Raw genomic sequence first — 21,373 nt, forward strand, 5'->3', positions numbered from 1 at the left:
ACCTTTTACAAACTCCGTCGAGCCTGTTTTATGAGCCATGTGGTACTGCCTAATAGTCCTACTTTTAAGACCTTCCTTTTTATCACATTTATGTTTAACTGCGACAATAAAAACTTCGTGATCACTAATACTATTTATTGCGTCGGTTTCTCTATAGAGTTCATCTGTTTTTTTTTCTGCACCACGTCAAGAGTATTTGTCCCTCTTGTTGGTTTCATCACTTTCTGATTCAGCTACCCTTCCCATATTAACTTATTTGTCATTTGTTGGTCATGCTTCCTGTCGTTCGCATTACCTTCCTAACTGATATTTGGTAAATTGAGATCCTCCGCTACAATCACATTCCTTTCCATATCATTTCAAACATAACTGATTATCTTATGGAATAATTCTGCATCAGCGTCACCGCTACCCTTTCCCTGTCTGTACGCTCCAAGGTCATCATGTTGCCTGTTATATTTAGAAATGAGCCTTACGCATAGAATTTCATGTTTGTCGTATTTAACCTTTTGGCCGCTTACAAATTCTTCCTTCACCAGAATGAATTCTCCTCCTCCTACCATTCCTATGCTATCTCTACGATGCAGACTCCAGTTCCGCGAGAAAACTTATGCATCTATTATATTGTTTTCGGCCATGATTCAACTCCTGTTACAGTATCTGGTAAGTATACATCTATTGAATGACTTAATTACAGTATATTCCTTTCTATACAATACTTCTACAGTTCAGCACTAGCATGTTAAAGTTATTCCTAGTTGACTTCCAGATCCCTGTACCCTAATCACCGCTCCCTATGCCTTTGCATCCGGCAGATAGTGGGTTCGAGCCCCACTGTCGGCAGCCCTGAATATGTTTTTTCATGGTTTCTAATTTTCACACCATGCAAATACTGGGGCTGTACCTTAATTATGGTTCCGGCCGATTACTTCCGAATTCTAAGCCATTTCTATCCCTTCGTCGACATAAGACCTATCTGTGTTGTAAAAAAGCAAATTTGTGGATAACACTCCACTCTTGTACACTTTCCTCCACACACTTTCCCCACATGTCTAACAATGTAATGCCCATGACCACAGCCTCAACCCTACCCACCTCATTTGATCCCCTCCCCACCTGGTCAGCCCTATCTTCCCTGACGGCTGCAGAAGCTACTTCCTCCTTCCTATTCCCCCTCCCATAAACCTGCTCCACCTGTCCTTTCTTATCATCTACTCCTCATTTCACTTTTCATCCTCTTCCCTTCCACCTCCTTCCGTAATTCTCAGCAACAGTTCCCTGTTCCTAACCTTCCCTCTGTTGTTCTACCAGAAGTGACTAGTACCGATTTCTTACAGGCGCCTGTCTTTAATTCTGATCCTGAATAGAGCCGTTAGCCTGCAATCTCCTTTCTCTTAAAACATGGGACGACCTCTCTTCTACAGTTCCCACCTTTCCTTCGCATCCCTCTATTACGCCTACAGTATCCTGTACATTGCTTGAGGGAGGCCTACGTTCCTTCTTGCCATCTGAGAGAATCCTAATTATTTCCCTCCAACTTTCCAACTCTTGCCTCATACTCCTTAATGCCTAGCCACACCCACAGTCCCTACACTTGCACTCCTTAGCCATTCTTTAAGGAAGAATGAAAATAAAATATAAAATAAAATAATGTGTTCTGTGCAAGAAGAAATGAAAAGAAAGAAATGTTTTCTAGAATAGTACACAACGATCACACAACTATACGGTAAATAATATACTGCTACAACACAATACTACTTATTCGTACCATATTTTTATCCTACAACACCCTAAGAGGATAAAAACTGTCGTTAATTACTGAATACCGAAGGGAATGCACAAGAATTACACAATTCTAAACTGCAGTTAAGCCTATGGTAATTACTAAAACAGAATTCTAGTAAGATAGTTTCTACAGATTCTTCTACTATACTACACAAATATTTTACAATAAGAGAATAAGAACGCTATTTTCTAATAACATACTACAATGCAATACATACTACAATACATTACAATAATTTTAAACTGCGTTCAGACGTTTACTGATTACAGTATGTTATTACTAAGCACTAACAGAAATGAAAATTTCAAGTTTGAAATTCACAAGAACTACTCGAATTTTACCAATAAAGCTAAATACGTAGACAGATTATTAGTAGTACTCTTTATCCTACTACGCTCTAATAGATACATACACACATAGATAAACACGTATATAACAAGCAAATGACTATCTAATGTACCGCATCTACACTACAATTCTCAAATGAAATTTGGTTATGTGATTTTTTTTGCTAGTTGTTTACGTCGCACCGACACAGATAGGTCTTACGGCGACGATGGGACAGGAAAGGGCTAGGAGTGGGAAGGAAGCGGCCGTGGCCTTAATTAAGGTACAGCCCCAGCATTTGCCTGGTGTGAAAATGGGAAACCACGGAAAACCATTTTCAGGGCTGCCGACAGTGAGGTTCGAACCTACTATCTCCCGAATACTGGATACTGGCCGCACTTAAGTGACTGCAGCTATCGAGCTCGGTACGTGATTTTTACAGCTGGTGAATTACTATTATATTTTTTTCCTACTACGCAAGACGGTACTATGAGAAATCTGTTGGGACGATTCTGTTTTCATCAAACATACCAACTTCGAGAAGTTTCAATTATCAGACTACTCCCCAGCAGAAGACGCCCACGCCTTCCGTACTTAACTGACTAGCATAGTTACGTAGTTCGATATTCTGGCATTTTGAATCCTGTGCATCTATTTGTTTTTGTTACGTTTAAGTCAGTCGCAATCCATCTTTCTAGTCTGTAGCTTTTCATCAATATATTTCATTCCAGCGGGAATATATGGGACTTTCTTAACACAATATGATTTACAACGTTTATTAGATTGTCACCACAGTTGTATAAGCTTATACAAAGAGCAAAACAGTAAATTAAAGGTGACAGAAAAGCAAACGTTAGTTAAAACCGTAGCTGAAAGTTGAAATTAAAACATCTCTCAATAACCTATATATATAAAACTAGCAAGATACCCGTGCTTCGCTACGGTATTATACTGAAATTTATAATTGAATGCTTATTGTTTTAGATATATAATCCACCGAAATTCGCGATCTGACTCGTTTTCTGCGAGAATCCACCAAAATTCCCGATCTGACTCGTTTTCTATTAGATTCCGGCACGTTTCCTCCCATTTTTCAATCTTCCTTTCCAGCAATCGAATTCGTACTTCCCGGGCTAGGCTCAGGTATTCCTCCCGGTCAGTTGGGTCCGTAAATCTTTGCCATCTTTTCCTATAATCATTTTAATATGTATAAAATCCTTCAGGAGATCCGGCGTGGTGTCATATTGGGTGCTTTGGCGGCACTGAACCCGCGGCCGGACTGCATTCTTAGTCATTACCCGTCCAGGAGCCGTTTCCAGCGCGGTCCGCATATTTGACGAAGGTCCGGAACATTATTATTATTATTATTATTATTAGTAATATTATGTGTTGCTGGAATGGCTGATGACAGGTAAAACCGGAGTATCCGGAGAAAAACCTGTCCCGCCTCCGTTTTTTCCAGCACGAATATCACATGGAGTGACCGGGATTTGGACCACGGAACCCAGCTGTGAGAGGCCGGCGCGCTGCCGCCTGAGCAACGGAGGATACTTATAAGTACATTAAGAACAGTAAAATCAATTGGTCTCACCTCCTTCTACACCCCACCGCCGTTAAGTTTATTTACCGCTACCCCTGCCTCCCCCCGCAAAAAATTAAAAGAAGGCTTGTTTCTTTATGTTCAAAGGAGATTCCAAACACCAATGTTCACGTCTATTGTCTTCAGTTTTGAAATATAATTATCCCCATAAAAAAATTTACTTTTTTCACTTCATTTCACACTACTCTCCCGCCCCCCCCCCCCAAGTGAATTTTCCCGCAAAAAATACTTGTTTCTTTAATAGTAAAAGATCTTCTAAACATCAATTATCACGACTCTAACTTCTTCAGTTTTTGATTTATGTGTCCCCATGAAAGGAATTCAACTCCTTTACACTCCCACCCTCCAAGATGGTTTCCCCACCAAAACGCGTTTTTCTTTGTTTTTAAAGGAGATCTAAATACGAATTTTCACGTCTGTAACAACTTTAGTTTTTATTAGATGTATGCATTCTCATACAATTAAGTCAATTAAATTTTTAATTCTTTCACCCCTCCCCTCTTCATTGGATTTTCCGAGAATACGTCTTTCTTTACTTTTAAAGCAGATTGCAAATATCAAATTTCACGTCTGTAACATCTTCATTTTTGAGATATCAGTAGCCTAATTAAAAGAATTCATCACCATTTTCAGTCACTTTTACCCACCCCCCACCACCCAAGTGGTATTACCGAAAACTAAAAATATACGATTCGTTATGTTTAATAGAGATAAAAATACCATTTTTCACTTCTGTAACATGTTAAGTTTTTTAGATATACTGTAAAAATTCTCATTTTAAAATTTCACCCCTTTTGAGTTCCCCTTAAGTGGAGTTTCAAAAAAAAATCACCTATGTTTCTTTACATTTACAGGAGATTCCAAACACCCACTTTTTACGTCTGTAACATTTTACGTTTCCAAGATATTCTGTAGATATAGCCTTCCAAACATTCACCCCAATTTGTCACTCCTGTTTAACCGCCATTAATTGGATTTTCCAAAAACTAAAAAATACGTGTTTCTTTATTTTTAAAGGAGGTCCCATATACAAATTTTCAGTTCTGTAATATCTTCAGGTTCTGAAATATAAGTATCTTCATTAAAGGCATTCAACCCATTTTTCACCCTTTTACACCCCTCCTATTGGGATTTACAGGAAAAAAAAATACGTGTTCCTTTATTTTTAGAGGAGATTCTAACTACCAATTTTTACATCTGTAAATTTTAAAGTTTTAAGATGTAGACACACTCATTTTAAAAAATTCAAACCCCCCTTTTCACCCCCCAATATTTGAATTTTTCAAAAACGAAAAAATACGTGTGTTTCTTTATTTTTAAAGTAGATCCCAAATACCAATTTTCAGGTCTGTAATACCTTCAGGTTCTGAAATATAAGTAGCCTCATTAAAGGCATTCAACCCATTATTCACCCTTTTACACCCTTCCTATTGGGATTTTCCGAAAACAAAAGAATACGTGTTTCTTTATTTTTAAAGGAGATTCTAAATACCAATCTTTATATCCACACACTTTAAAAGTTTTGAGATATAGATACACTCATTTTAAAAAGTCACCCACTCTTAACCCCCCCCCCCAGTAATTGGATTTTCCAAAAACAAAAAAATACGTGTTTCATTATTTTTAAAAGAGATCCCAAACACCAATTTTCAGGTCTGTAATATCTTCAGGTTCTGAGATATAAGTAGCCTCATTAAAGGCATTCAACCCCTTTTTCACCCCTTTTCACGATTCCTATTGCGATTTTCCGAAAACAAAGAAATGCGTGTTTATTTTTAATGAAGATTCTAAATACCAATTTTTACATCTACAAACTTTAAAAGTTTTTAGATATAGATTCACTCATTTTTAAATTTCACCCCCTTTTCACCCTCCCATTAATTGGATTTTCCAAAAACAAAAAAAATGCATGTTTCTTTATTTTTAAAAGAGACCAAAAGTACCAATTTTCAGATCTGTAATATCTTCAGTTTCTGAGATATAAGCTCCGGTATTCTGATTAGGCATTCAACCCCTTTTTCACCCTTTTTCACCCCTCCTATTGGGATTGTCTGAAAACAAAAAAATACGTGTTTCCTTATTTTTAAAGAAGATTGTAAATACCAATTTTCACATCTGTAAACTTTTAAAGTTTTGAGATATAAACACACTCATTTTAAAATTTCACCCCCCTTTTCACCCCCTTAGCGACGGAATATCCAAAAATCCTCTCTTAGCGAGCACCTACATCTTAATATGAATATATCCCCAAAATTTCATTTCTTTATATCCAGTAGTTTTGGCTCGGCGATGATGAATCAGTCAGTCAGTCAGTCAGTCAGTCAGGACAAGCTACTTTATATATATAGATAAGATGTAGGTGCTCGCTAAGAGAGGATTTTTGGATATTCCGGCGCTAAGGGGGTGAAAAGGGGGGTGAAATTTTAAAATGAGTGCATCTATATCTCAAAACTTTAAAAGTTTACAGATGTAAAAATTGGTATTTAGAATCTTCATTAAAAATAAGGAAACACGTATTTTTTTTGTTTTCAGAAAATCGCAATTGGAGGGGTGAAAAAGGGTGAAAATGGGTAGAATGCCTTTTTCAGGATACCCGTACTTATATCTCAGAAACGGAAGATATTACAGACATGAAATTTGCTACCTTTTGATCTCTTTTAAAAATAAAGAAACACGTATTTTTTTGTTTTTGGGAAATCCAATTAATGGGAGGGTGAAAAGGGGGTGAATTTTTAAAATGAGTGCATCTATATCTCATAACTTTTAAAGTTTTCAGATGTCAAAATTGGTACTTAGAATCTTCATTAAAAACAAAGAAACACGTATTTTTTCTTTTCGGAAAATCCCAATAGGAGGGGTGAAAAGCGGTGAAAAATGGGTTAAATGACTTTAATGAGGATACATATATCTCAGAAACTGAAGATATTACAGACCTGAAAATTGGTATTTGGGATCACCTTTAAAAACAAAGAAATACGTATTTTTTTTGTTTTTGGAAAATCCAATTAATGGGGGTTGTGAAAAGGAGGTGAATTTTTAAAATGAGTGTATCTATATCTCAAAACTTTTAAAGTTTAAAGATGTAAAAATTGGCATTTATAATCTCCTTTAAAATTAAAGAAACACGTATTTTTTGTTTTCGGAAAATGCAATACGAAGGGTAGAAAAGGGTGAAAAGGCGGTTGAATGCCTTTAGTGAGGCTACTTATATTTCAGAACCTGAAATATTACAGACCTGAAAATTGGTATTTGGGATCTACTTTAGAAATAAAGATAGAGGTATTTTTCGTTTTTGGAAAATCCAAATAATGGGGGGTAAAAATTGGGGGTGAATGTTTAAAATGAGTGTGTCTACATCTTAAAACTTCAAACGTTTACAGATGTAAAAGTTGGTATTTAGAATCTCCTTTAAAATACAAGAACACGTGTTTTTTTGTTGCTTTCTTTAAATCCCAATAGGAGGGGTGTAAAAGGGTGAATAATGGGTTGAATGCCTTTAATGAGGATACATATATCTCAGAAACTGATGATATTACAGAACTGAAAATTTGTATATGGGAGCTCCTTTAAAAATAAAGGAACACGTATTTTTTTGTTTTTGGAAAATCCATTTAATGGTGGTTAAACAGGAGTGACAAACTGGGGTGAATATTTTGAAAGACTATAACTACAGAATATCTGAGAAACGTAAAATATTACAGACGTAAAAAGTGGGTATTTGGAATCTCTGTAAATGTAAAGAAAGATAGATGATTTGTTTTTGGAAACTCCACTTAAGGGGAAATAAAAAGGGGTGAAATTTTAAAAAGAGAATTTCTACAGTATATCTCAAAAACTGAACATGTTACAGAAGTGAAAAACTGTATTTTTTATCTCTATTAAAAATAAAGAAACGTGTATTTTTAGCTTTCGGAAATACCACTTGGGTGGAAGGGGGGGGTATAAGTGACTGAAAATGGTGTTGAATTCTTTTAATTAGGCTACTGATATCTCAAAAATGGAGATATTACGGACGTGAAATTAGACATTTGGAATCTGCTTTAAAAGTAAAGAAACACGTATTCTCGGAAAATCCAGTGAAGTGGGGGGGTAGGGATGAAAGAATTGAAAAATTAATTGACTTAATTGTATGAGAATACATACATCTAATAAAAACTAAAGTTGTTACGAACGTGAAAATTGGTATTTGAATCTCCTTAAACAAAGAAAAACGCGTTTGGGGGGACCATCTTGGGGGGCGGGAGTGAAAAGGAGTTGAATTCCTTTGATGGAGACACATAAATCAAAAAGTGAAGAAGTTAGAGTCGGGATAATTCCTATTTAGAAGATCCTTTACTATTAAGGAAACAAGTATTTTTGCCAGAAAATTCACTTACGGGAGGGGGGGGGGGATGGAGAGTGTGAAAGGAAGTGAAAAAAGTGAATTATTTTTACGGGAATACTTGCACCTCCAAACGGAAGGTAACAGAGGTGAACATTGGTGTTTGGAATCTCCTTTAAACATAAAGACCGGGCGAGTTGGCCGTGCGCGTAGAGGCGCGCGGCTGTGAGCTTGCATCCGGGAGATAGTAGGTTCGAATCCCACTATCGGCAGCCCTGACGATGGTTTTCCGTGGTTTCCCATTTTCACACCAGGCAAATGCTGGGGCTGTACCTTAATTAAGGCCACGGCCGCTTCCTTCCAACTCCTAGGCCTTTCCTATCCCATCGTCGCCATAATACCTATCTGAGTCGGTGCGACGTAAAGCCCCTAGCAAAAAAAAACATAAAGAAACACGCCTTCTATTAATTTTTTTGGTGGGGGTAAATAAAGTTAACGGCGGTGGGGTGTAAAAGGAGGTGAGACCAATTGATTTTACTGTTCATAATGTACTTATAAGGAGCCTTCGTTGCTCAGGCGGCAGCGCGCCGGCCTCTCGCAGCTGGGTTCCGTGGTTCAAATCCCGGTCACTCCATGTGATATTCGTGCTGGACAAAACGGAGGCGGGACAGGTTTTTCTCCGGATACTCCGATTTTCCCTGTTATCATTCATTCCAGTAACACTGTCCAAATTTCATTTCATTTGTCATTCATCGATCATTGCCCCAGAGGTGTGCTTCGGCAGCCGGCACAATTCCTATTGTCGCCGTTAGATGGGGATTTATTCATTCCATTTCTTACCCTGTCGAATGACTGGAAACAGGCCATATAGTTTCGATGTACTTATTCTGATAATAAACCGATCATTTTTAATCTTTCCTGGGATCGTTTTCAACAGCCATCTTTTCATACGGAGAACGTTCTTAGATTACAGTAGATTCTCCTGGCATATAAATAAGAATTTAAACACATTAGTAATAAACGATAGGAATGAGATGGACCGTCAAATTGTTCACCTCTATAATAAGGTCAATTATGCACGGAAGTATGTCATTGGTATCGCCAGAAATCCCGCATACTTGCCTACGCGCGACGATGGTGCTGGTCACATTGTAACAATGACACTGGCAGCAGATGTAATTTACCGCCAAGTAGCGGTCTTGCATCTTGCTCTGGGGTCCAGAACATCTTTTAATAATAATAATAATAATAATAATAATAATAATAATAATAATAATAATAATAATAATAATAATAATAATAATAGTAATAATAATAATAATAATAATAATAATAATAATAATAATAATAATAATAATAATAATAATAATAATAATAATGTTCTGGACCGTTGTCAAATGTGTGGACCACCCTGGAAACGGGTCCTGGACGTGTAATGACTAAGAATGCAGTCCAACCGCGGGTTCAGTACCGCGAAGACACCCAAGACGACACCAAGCCGAATCTCCTGAAGAATTTGATTCATATTAAAAACGCTTCTAGGAAGAGGTGGCAAAGATTTAGGGACCCAACTGACCGGGTGGAATATCTGGACCTGGCCCGGGAATTACGAAATCGATTGCTGGAAAGAAAGATTGAAAAATGGGAGGAAACATACCTTAATCTATTAGAAAACGAGTCAGATCGCGAATTTTGGCGGATTCTCGCAGAAAAAGAGTCAGATCGCGAATTTAGGCGGATTATGTATCTAAAACAATAAACATGCAATTGTAAATTTCACTATAATACCGTAGCGAAGCACGGGTATCTTGCTAGTACAATATATATTTTTTCAGGGAATGGTCAATGGTTTAGAAATTAAAATGTAATGGTTAAACTTAGCTCAAACATATTAATAGATTCTTTGTACAGAATGGTGTACTGATGAACATATTGCGCAACGAATAACATTCGAAGATACCTAAATAAGAGTCTCTATAACGAAACTGCTTATTCATTAGTGAATTCGGAAATCTTTGGATTGTCACACATAAATCAGGTTTTAGATACACTGATAGATAGATAGATAGATAGATAAATGATATCTTGGCTTAGTTAAGGCCATTGGGCCTTCTCATACACTAAACCAAGTAGTATATATTAGAGTTATAATTAACACTACCGTAATTAATACTAGTTACATCACAATCAAAATATAACTGAAATAAAACTCCAGCCCAGTGAGACATGCATACAACAGCAATAATATTATTATTATTGATAATAATAATAATAACTAATTTCGTGTGGCTATTTCTAGCCGAGTGCAGCCCTTGTAAGGCAGACCCTCCGATGAGGGTGGGCGGCATCTGCCATGTGTAGGTAACTGCGTGTTATTGTGGTGGAGGATGGTGTTATGTGTGGTGTGTGAGTTGCAGGGATGTTGGGGACAGCACAAACACCCAGCCCCCGGGCCATTGGAATTAACCAATGAAGGTTAAAATCCCCGACCCGGCCGGGAATCGAACCCGGGACCCTCTGAACCGAAGGCCAGTACGCTGACCATTCAGCCAACGAGTCGGACATAATAATAATAAAAACAATAATAGCTAGTAATGATATTGTAATAGCACTATCACTGAAAGACCAGAAATGCACAGTTCACTGGTATCTGCTGTACCTCTCAACGTTGTTTTAAATGACACTGTATTTGGTACTTCTGTGCCGGCATCCGGTAAACATTTCCATTCCCATGCGGTAAACACAAGGAATGAATTGTTATATGCACCAGTTCGATGGTGAGGGATGGCGAGCAGGTTAGATGTTTGAGCCTTGTATGTCTGTCATGAACATTTGAGAAGTAATGGAAAAGCGAAGAGATGTAAGATGGAGAAGGTGTAGTAAAAACTCAATGGAGGAGAGACAATGTATGATGGTTACGGCAAATATATAGTCGAGACCACTCTAGTTTTAGGAAGGATGGTGACACGTGCCCATATTTTCGTAAATTGCGTATATCTCACACATGCATTTTGAGCACGCTGTAGCCTTAGGGAAATCTGAGGCCTCACATCATTGAAAACAACATCGCAGTAGTTAAAATGTGGCATTACACGAGCTTTGATTAATTTCTTGTTAAGTTTTATTGGAAATATATGTTTATATTCACATAAATAATGTAAAGCTGATTAAACGTTATGACAGATATGTAAGACATGTGGAGACCAATTCATGCGTTCGTTCATGATAACGCTGAGATCCTTCACTTGAAATACAAAAGGAATTGGAACATGCTGAAGGATTACCCTTGGCAGCGGACGTTTAGTTATACTTGTTATTTGACTATGATGTCCAAGAAGGATTACTTGCGACCTTGCAGGATTCAATTTCGGGCCATGTCCAGCAGACCAATCACTATCAGCCTGTAAGCCAATGTTTAGTAAGTCCATACTTTCCTAAAGGACTCGTGCTGAATAACCCCTGTATAGTTGACGATCGTCAGCGTACACATGTGTCCTAAATTCGATGGTATGTCATTCACGGAGAGTGCGAAAAGAAAAGGACCAAGTACAGAACCTTGAGGGACTCCTCAGTTCACGTGGCACCACAAGGAAATTATTCTACTATTACCTTTCACACACTGTTGACGTCCGTGAAGATAATAATGCGCCCAAGCTATCGTACTCTGAGAAAAATATAGAGCCTTCAGTTTTACAAGAAAAATGTCAATGTCTACGCTGTCAAAAGCGTTACTGCTTGTCAAACTTTATTGCTTGCCATACGTCCTCACTCACTTTGAGTATGGCTGTGGTTGTACAGTGTCCTTGGCGGAGATCGCACAGGAGAATATTAAGGAAATTTTGCGTTTGAAGGTCCTCACAAGGGAACATACACAAAGGTGAAGTCAACGATCGCGATGAAACTTAGCAAACACATTGAGGTACATGTAAAAACAAAGCCAGCATCAATTTTAGGCGCCAACATTCATTAGCGCGTTAACTAAGGGACCTAAAAGTTGCGACATTTCAAGTTCCGCGCGATCAGCGATGAATACCTGCTGGCCAATGCTAAGCTGGCACACACACTTCCTGTCTGGAGACACACCCTCTGCACCGCCTTTTACCCTCCAAGTGGTTCTCCCCGGCACGTTCCCCTCCCTTCTCCTCGCGCTGGCCGGCTGCTTGGCTGTGGAACGGGACCGGCGCTATATTTTGCTTCTTTACGTACTATAATTATTGAAATCCTTTAAATCACGTTCCGTTTCACACATAATGATAATAAATAACCTAAACGTATTTACTAATATTTTATGCAAATGTTATATTTTCATTCCTGCTAATTCCGGTGAGTTGTCAATTCGTGGGTACAACCCCGAGTTAAGCACCATCGGGCGTGGACAAACGTGGTATAAGGTACCGCGTCCGACCTAGGCTTAAATTGTTATTTACGTCTGAAACACCTTGAAGCTGTCGGTAGTGTCATTTAGAGTGGACATACATATGAAAGTTATTAAAATAAATCACCCACCTTGAAACAACATTACATATCCTTTTATTTAAAGAAATTACGTGCCCGGGTAGAGGATCGCAATGAATGTAATGAGATGTTTTACCTCGGCATATCAAAATATGGTTACAGGTCCAGACCTTCTTTTCATGTCCACTCCCCTACCCCCATTTTGTGTACGCTATCAGTTGTGTCATAACGAAACGAAATCGCGAACAACAGCAATTATAAACTCCGAGTTAGAAACTGCTGGTATTTCCCGTATTACGTACTCTGGTATAAGGAATCTAGATAGAATGTTTTTATTTGTGCTTGTATTGAACGATGTATTTATGTTTTGCAGTGGAAGGCACAACACATTTCAATTGCAGCCATGGTTGTCGAACATAAATCAATTAAATGCATAGACAACTTTGATATGAGTATGACATGGAATGATTGACGTAATAAGCAACGTCTTTAAAAAGAACTAAAGATGTGCATTTATATATGACCGAGCTCGATAGCTGCAGTCGCCTAAGTGCGGTCAGTATCCAGTAATCGGGAGATAGTGGGTTCGAGCCCCACTGTCGGCAGCCCTGAAGATGGTTTTCCGTGGTTTCCCATTTTCACACCAGGCAAATGCCGGGGCTGTACCTTAATTAAGGCCACGGCCGCTTCCTTCCAATTCCTAGGCCTTTCCTATCCCATCGTCGCCATAAGACATATCTGTGTCGGTGCGACGTAAAGCAAAATAGCATTTATATATGCAGTAGATATACCATAATCACAGGCAGAGCTGTAGTCCTACTTACTCGTACTTTTGCGCTATAGCTGACAGAGGTCTATGTATTCAACAAGTAGGCATATTAAAGTATCACACTACAGTCTTCTGGGTAAAATGGCAGTTACATGGTTAAAGGTGTACATGGCTATTGTACGAACTGGTACAACAACAAAAAATTACAAGGCACTACAATAAATGACTCCATATACATTACATCGGGCAAACTCCTCGTCAATAATAGTAAGCAAAAACAATTTATGGTCTATTCGACACATTACAAAATAGTGAAAAGACGACTGAAACAAAACACAATTAACAACAGGCACCATACTTTTCTCAAGGGACGTATGCTTTACAATAGTGGTGTTCCTCGTAGAAGTGTGCGACGCACAAGTCCTTTGTACACCACGCACATTTGACAAAACCAGTATTCGGGCACAAAGAACATACCAAGCCAACATTGTCAAAGGAATACACTACCGGGTGTTCGAATTGTCCAGGATGATCATCAAGGTACCCACTCCGGTACCACGAGTACTTCCACATGTTTATGAATCGAGGAGATGTCAGCTGGAAATGTAACAGTGATTGCAACTTTAAGATGGTGTTACGGTGATGCAGCACGATGCCGGTATTCATAAGTCGCAGCCCGGAATACATTCGTCTGGTGTATGTTTTCCAAATCCGAAACCCATACACGTCAAATGGCTGACAAACGGCTGTAGCGCCGGCTGGAATCTTCATAACTTCAACTTCCGTGCCATGAACAAGCGCATTGTGGCCAGAGAAAGAATCTAACAATAAAATATTTTGTCCATCGGGTAAACTTGGTTTCAAGATGTCATTATACCAGCTCTGAATTTCTGCTTTGCCCATCTTTCCAGACGTGGTGCACACGACATGAATATTTTCGTGTGAAAATATTCGTTTCTTAACAAGGGAACCAAAAACGCCATTTCTTTCCTTTAAAACGATTAGCAACGGGGAGAGTAGCTCACCTTCTGCTGACATGGTAGGCATAATCGCGTAGCTGTGCGTAGTAGAGGGAATTGATTGGACCAGCGTGCTAATCGACTTTTCTCCTCGGCGCGCTAATGTTCTGCCGGTGTACATTTCCAAATTAAAGCCGCTTTGGTCGCTGTTAAAAACATGTGATGGGCTGTATAACTGTATTTTTTCTTTTACGTTTTCCACAAACATTTGGGCTTCCACCATAACGTCACTTTCCTTATAAAGTTTTCTCGTTGTTGTTACGACAGTAATTTTTCGGGATGTGATCCCAAATTTCTTTTTGAAGTCGTACACCCAGCGTGAGGACGCTTTAAAGTCATAGAGCCCGCGAGAGCGGGCACTTTGCATTGCCCAGTGTTTGATTGTGGCGTCATGGATGGTAGACGTACGGTACTCCGCGTCAAAGTTTTTCTTGCAATCCATCGCAATAAGACCAAATTTGTCTCGGAGAGAGCCTCCTTCATCCACAACTTTTTTCCAGGCGGAAAGCTGTGACACACTATGTAAACGACGGAAGTGCTTTTGCACAGATGTAAATTTAAGATTTTTCCGTTTTCCACTCCTCCAGAAGTTGATTGCTCTTGTTTTATACTGTAAGTCTACGGTGTCCGCCGAACTGGCACTGTCTTGGCTTCGTCTCAGTTCTGGCTCGCTATATTCAATATCCTTTTCGGTTTCCTCCGACTGATCAGACTTGTACGTCAAACTTGTAACGTCCTCCAAATAGAGACTGTCACCTTCAAGACAGCAACTTATAAGCTCTGAAACAAAATTAAACAAATAACTAAAATACATGTTGTTATGTGTATATGTATTGACAGGAACAACGGAGAACACAACTGTTCGTTTAAAAACAACGAGAGTGTTATCGGTAATGAAATGAAATGTCGTATGGCTTTTAGTGCCGGGATATCCCAGGACGGGTTCGGCTCGCCAAGTGCAGGTCTTTCTATTTGACACCCGTAGGCGACCTGCGCGTCGTGATGAGGATGAAATGATGATGAAGACAACACATACACCCAGCCCCCGTGCCGTAGGATTCAACCAATTAAGGTTACAATCCCCGACCCGGCCGGGAATCGAACCCGGGACCCTCTGAACCGAAGGCCAGTACGCTCACCGTTCAGCCAGCGAGTCGGACAGAGTTATCGGTATCAACATATCATAAACCTACAATTTCACATGCAGCGCAAAAGACCACGCTTCAAGCTACGTTATTACGGCCTATGTCCGCAGTGTGACATCTCCCCGTGAGCGTCAAAACCTATTTGACAATAGTTGACTGCTTAACACTCACCCTCAATCGCGTCATAAAGCTGCAGCTCCCGAAAGTTCAGCGGACCGTCTTCACCGTGACTTCCGTGCTTTGCTTGAAGATGAAAAATAATTTTTGACACGCTCAGTGACATTGCCCTTAAGGACTCGTCGCAAACGTTTTCATAAATATTTCATAAAATGTACACTGCCCATACAATGTGGAAATTCCAAGGGAGAGCTATGAGGACGGCTGAGAGCGTACGCAGTTTAGCACAGGTTCTGTTCGACAGCTAAGCAGACGGCAGCGCGGGGAGAGGGAAACGAGTGGTGCTGAACCAGGCCGTGCGGTGGGGAGGAGGAGCAGAGGTGTGGCACAAAGCTGTGTTCTGGCTAAGCATTGGTCAGGAGGAATTCATCGCTGTTCGCGCGGAACTTGAAATGTCGCAACTTTTAGGCCCATTAGTTAACGCGTTAATGAATGTTGGCGCCTAAATTTGATGCTGGCTTTGTTTTTACATGTACCTCAATGTGTTTGCTAAGTTTCATCGCGATCGGCGACTTCACCTTTGTGTATGTTCCCTTGTCAGACATTTGTGTAGGGACTACATATCCTGAGATTTTCGATAAAGCTGGTAACATGCAGATTGGACGATAGTCTCCCTCGTTCGAAGTCATTTGACTTATCGGAAAAGGTAGCAAAATATCCATCTTCCGCAGAGATGGGTATCTTCAGTATGGAAGAGAGAAATTGATTATATGAGTTTAGTTTGGTAATATACAATCAAGAATTAGTTTGATCATGGCAGTCCCAACGTCATCAATTCCTTTTGCTTTCGTGCCTATTCTGAGGACTGATGTTCTGACTTGGAGGGGCGTCACGTGACTGAAGTAAAATTTCTGTCTGTCAGGGGTAGGGTGTGTATCGTAATAGTTCGTAATTCTCTGTTTGTCGTCAGGTCGTACTGCGGAGGAATTAGCAGTAAAGTACGCGTTAATAGTCACGTGAGCTACTGTAATTTCTTCTCTGTTCTTGCTCTTGGTAAGTCCATGGTTATTAATAGATTTCCACAATGCCTTCGTTGTTCTACCATTAGGCGTAATTAAACTGCAAGCCTGTCGCAGTTTAGAATTTCGTATTTGTTATGTTGTCTTGTTTCGTAACTTCCTATATTCGTCAAAGTTTTGTACGGTAGGGTCATTTTTGTACTGACTGTGAGCGCAGTCTCTTTGTTTCATTAGTTGCCTAATTTCGTCGTTTAACCACGGGGAGGGCCTTTCGGTATTCTCGTTCGCCGCTTGGGGGCATCTTGTCAAATATTTCCGTTACTTTGCTATTAATGATGGTGACTTTGTCGTCTAGATTTTTATAGTTCGTTATGTCATGCCAGGATATTTTGCCTCTGTCCTCCAAGAGTCTATGTGCATTTACATTTTGTAATGGTCGATAGGTGATAAATTTCTGAGGTGGGGTGGGGGGGCTGTGGCCGGAGGTTATGCGAGATTTATATTGCGTCAAGTGCAAATATGCAAGGTACGGAGGTTTGACCAACATTGAGAACTCTGTCTGAGTTGCTGATAACTGTAATATCTAATAGTGTGTGCGAATGAGACGTTTGGTGAGTCGGAGAGAGAGATAAGACGTTCACATTATAGGCTTCAAACAATGTTTTGAGTCGCGTAGATTCGGAGCAAATTGCGTCAATTAAGTCCGTATTAAAATCTCCCATAATTATTGTGTGAGGGTAGTCTGGCAGTAGTTTGGTTAAGTCAGCTTCAAAATCTTCTAAGCGAACTGTATTCGAAGGTTTGTAAACTCGTACAAGAGCTTTAATCCCTTCGTTGTTATTTCTACAAACATGTATTCTGTCGCTTAAGTCCGGCCAGTATCCAATATTTGGGAGATGGTAGGTTCAAGCCTCACTGTCAGCAGCTCTGAAGATGGTTTTCCGTGGTTTCCCATTTACACACCAGGCAAATGCTGGGACTGTACCTTAATTAAGGCCACGGCCGCTTCCCTCCCACTCCTAGCCCTTCCCTGTCCCATCGTCGCGGCAACACATATCTGTGTCGGTGCGACGTAAAGCAACTTGCAAACAAAAGAAAAAAACATGTATTCTGGTTTCCTCTCATATCCTCCTTTACTTTAATTTTCTTTCCCCAGTTCATTTTTGCTGTTTGATTCCACGGTTCTCCCTCCCTCCCTTCCTTCCTTCCTTCCTTCCTTCCTTCCTTCCTTCCTTCCTTCCTTCACTTCGATAAAATTTGACCAAATTATGCAAGGGGTTAATATTAATTCTTTAACATCCACTCAGCCCGATGATAATTACAATTTTAAAACTATTGCACCGTAATGAAGCACATCGGTTCACCATGTTGACGTAAGCGTAGCCAAGTAAGGAAAGTCAAAAGTCAAAGTTATTTCCGTACAGGCCATGAAGGCCCTTGGAAGGGTGGAAGATAAAGGCTTGCATTATCCGTAACCTCGGCACTTGGTGGGAGAGAGTGGTCGGCTCCACGCCCGGCCGCCTTTGCCCCAAGGAATTAACCTGGTACTCATTTTTGATGTAAGCTGTGCGATTGTCAGGGCCATATGCACCTCCGGAAGTGGAAATTTCATTTCTTTAATTTTACGACTTCCTGACGGGGATTCGAACCCACGTCGTTCCGGGCGAACCGAGCACGCCTTTACCGACTCGGCCAGGCATTCCCTAGCCAAGTAAAGAACCGTGAAAATTTTACTTCTTTTTTGCTTCGTGCTACTTTCGTTTATAAAAACAGGCATAGTGCAAGGAATTATCTCGTTCTAGGCTTACTACGTAAAAAAATAATGAACTCTCTTTGTGACGTACACAGTATAACTGCTGTCCGACTCGTTGGCTGAACGGTCAGCGTCCTGGCCTTCGGTTCAGAGGGTCCCGGGGTCGATTCCCGGCCGGGTCGGGGATTTTAACCTTAATTGGTTAATTCCAATGACACGGGGGCTGGGTTTATGTGTTGTCTTCATCATCATTTCATCCTCATCACGACACGCAGGTCGCCTACGGGAGTCAAATAGAAAGACCTGCACCTGGCGAGCCGAACCCGTCCTGGGATATCCCGGCACTAAAAGCTATACGACATTTCATTTCAGTATAACTGCTGGATTTAAAGACCCCAGCAAGAGGCTATCTGAAAAATAAATTCGCTAATATCATAAGAAAACAAGGTAATGTCAACTAACCTCTCCATATACTCTAATTCGAGCACTTTTTACAAAGGATTCTTACAAGTATAGGCTTTTTACACAGGATATTGAAGATGCGTGAAAAAAATTGTATAAATGTTTCTGAAACTACTCTACTTGGTGCATCAGTTTGATCAGCCTGAGGTCTTATAGAAAGAAAATTTAAGATGATGTGGTCGTAGTGATTGTTTTCTTTTAAGTTGCAAATCAACGTAGTTATCAGCCCTTACACTTGAAGTAATACACTTGTATTGTGAAAGTATCCTGAAAGTTATCACTTTCATGAACCATTACTTTAAAGTTGACTAATTAGCACGAATCACCTCGCATTGAAATTTTTGTTACCTGCTTAGAGGAACAATGCTCAATGGCGATATTGTTCTCATTTATAAAAATATCATAATGAGCCAGGTACCATGTACATACATTTCTTTTTCACCACCAAGGCTGCTTGCTTATCAGTTTGCTTACTCCTTTACTCTGCAAGGTAATATTAACTAACCACTCCATATGCTGTAATATTTAAGGACTTTTACACAGAATTCTTACAAGTATAGGCTTGCATACACAGGATTTTGAAGATGCGTAAAGCAAGTTTTTATAAATGTTTCGTGACCTATTGCCGAAGTTTAATTAATTTTGTCTTGTAAATCTTCTTCTTCTTAATCTGCTTACCCCAAAGGGTTGGTTTTACTCTCCGACTCAGCGAGGGATCCCACCTCTACCGCCTCAAGGACAGTGTACTGGATCTTCAGACTCTGGGTCGGTGATACAACTGGGGAGAACGACCAGTACCTCGCCCAGGCGGCCTCACCTGCTATGCTGAACACTGTTGGTGGGGGATGGGATGATTGGAATGTATAGACAAGGAAGAGGGAAGGAAGCGGCCGTGGCCTTAAGTTAGGTACTGTACCTGTCCAAGGTTTCAGTACATAAATAAATTACCGTTGTTCACTAATATGACATTAGAATGGAGCACCTTCGGTGAACCTCGAACTCAGCCTGGTTGTCGAAGTCTCACCCTCCCCTACTAGTATGATTCGCTAGCTGAGTCAGTGGGCATTATCGGGCTGACTGGACCGTCCGATGGGGCGGTGAACTTCTAATAATTTTTATAGCAGGGGAATATTAATTAAGAGAGGACTACTAGTTCATTACTAATGAGAAGAGACACAATATCTTGTATAAAAATTTTACTATACTAGTGAAACACATCTTGTTAACATGGATATGCCATACAACGCACTTTACATATTATATTTACAGTGATCTTGACGTTTAAATGTTCGGTAGTCTTTCTCTACACTTCATTATACGTTCAATTATTCAAACTTAAGAGGCGTTCCCTCTTGAACTATTTACAATATCTCAGACTTAGAGAGGCGCTTCCTCTCGAATTATTTCACTCTACACTTACACTTATCACTTTACACACATATGTAATCAGTATGGACATACCCTGCTATAATCCGGTTTACCTGCCGAGAATTAATATATTCAAATTATATCAAGCTACGATATAAGTCTGCTAAAATCGGATGAACTGAAATAAGCATATGTTTCTAATATGTACACTCCCAATCCTTTGAAAGTCGTATCACAACACTTCCCTAAGTTAGTCATTGCCGAATAGGCACTATAATAAACACGCTCATTTCATTAGGATTTTTATCAATACATATAACAGGACATTATTTACACAACGTTGCTACCTAGGGACAAGCATAAAGCGACTTAAATACCAAACATCATAAACAGAGTATCATAGCACTTCCTGTAAGAGATAGACAAGTGCATATACACTCCAAACACACGCGATGAGGCACAGATGGCACAAGCCACCCGCTGTTGGTAACAGTAAGCTTTCACTGTCTCCTGGAACGAACCCAGGATCTTCTGAGAAGGAGTATATCTAACCTGGAACTCCCTACACGCTGTAAATAATTAAGAAATAAATTGGAAGGATCCTTCCTTTAATGCACATCGGAATTTATGCGACGTTGGCCATATTTAAATTGATGCACGTAATCATTGTGCCGAGAGGAATGAAACAGCTACTTGTATTTTGTTCCCTTTCAGTGGAGAAAACACTGTCGTTCGTCCCTAGAGACGGGCTCATAAATTACCTAGCTGTACAGTGAAGTACTGAGTCGCCAGCAGAATAATCGATCGAGTTGTTTTGTTCTTGGTAATTGTTTGAGGTCTGTGAAAGAACTCCCTTGTACCTGGTCACAGATAGTTATGTAAAAACTCAACCAAAAGGAAGAAGAGAGGCGAAATGGGGACCAGATTCGATCCAGGATAAATTTCTAGCCAACTGGCGGCCATTTCTAGGTTGATTTCTGCTGCCTTTATATTTTATGTATTCATTGTAAGACTGTAAGTAATTGAACATGTTTCTGCCCGACTGCATTTTACTACTGAAATTTCTCCAACATATCAAGGATACTTCGTTTGGACTGAGTTGTTAAAAGGTTTTAAAATTGAGAAAGTGTTTTAATTTACTGTAATCAAGTGAAATTATTTAGAGATCGCTCGGTAGCCGTTTATCTGACGTTAATTGGTTATTTCATTTTTAACGGGACTCAGATTACTTA

This window comes from Anabrus simplex, chromosome 2, assembly GCF_040414725.1.
Source record: "Anabrus simplex isolate iqAnaSimp1 chromosome 2, ASM4041472v1, whole genome shotgun sequence".
Classification (NCBI taxonomy): Eukaryota; Metazoa; Arthropoda; class Insecta; order Orthoptera; family Tettigoniidae; genus Anabrus; species Anabrus simplex.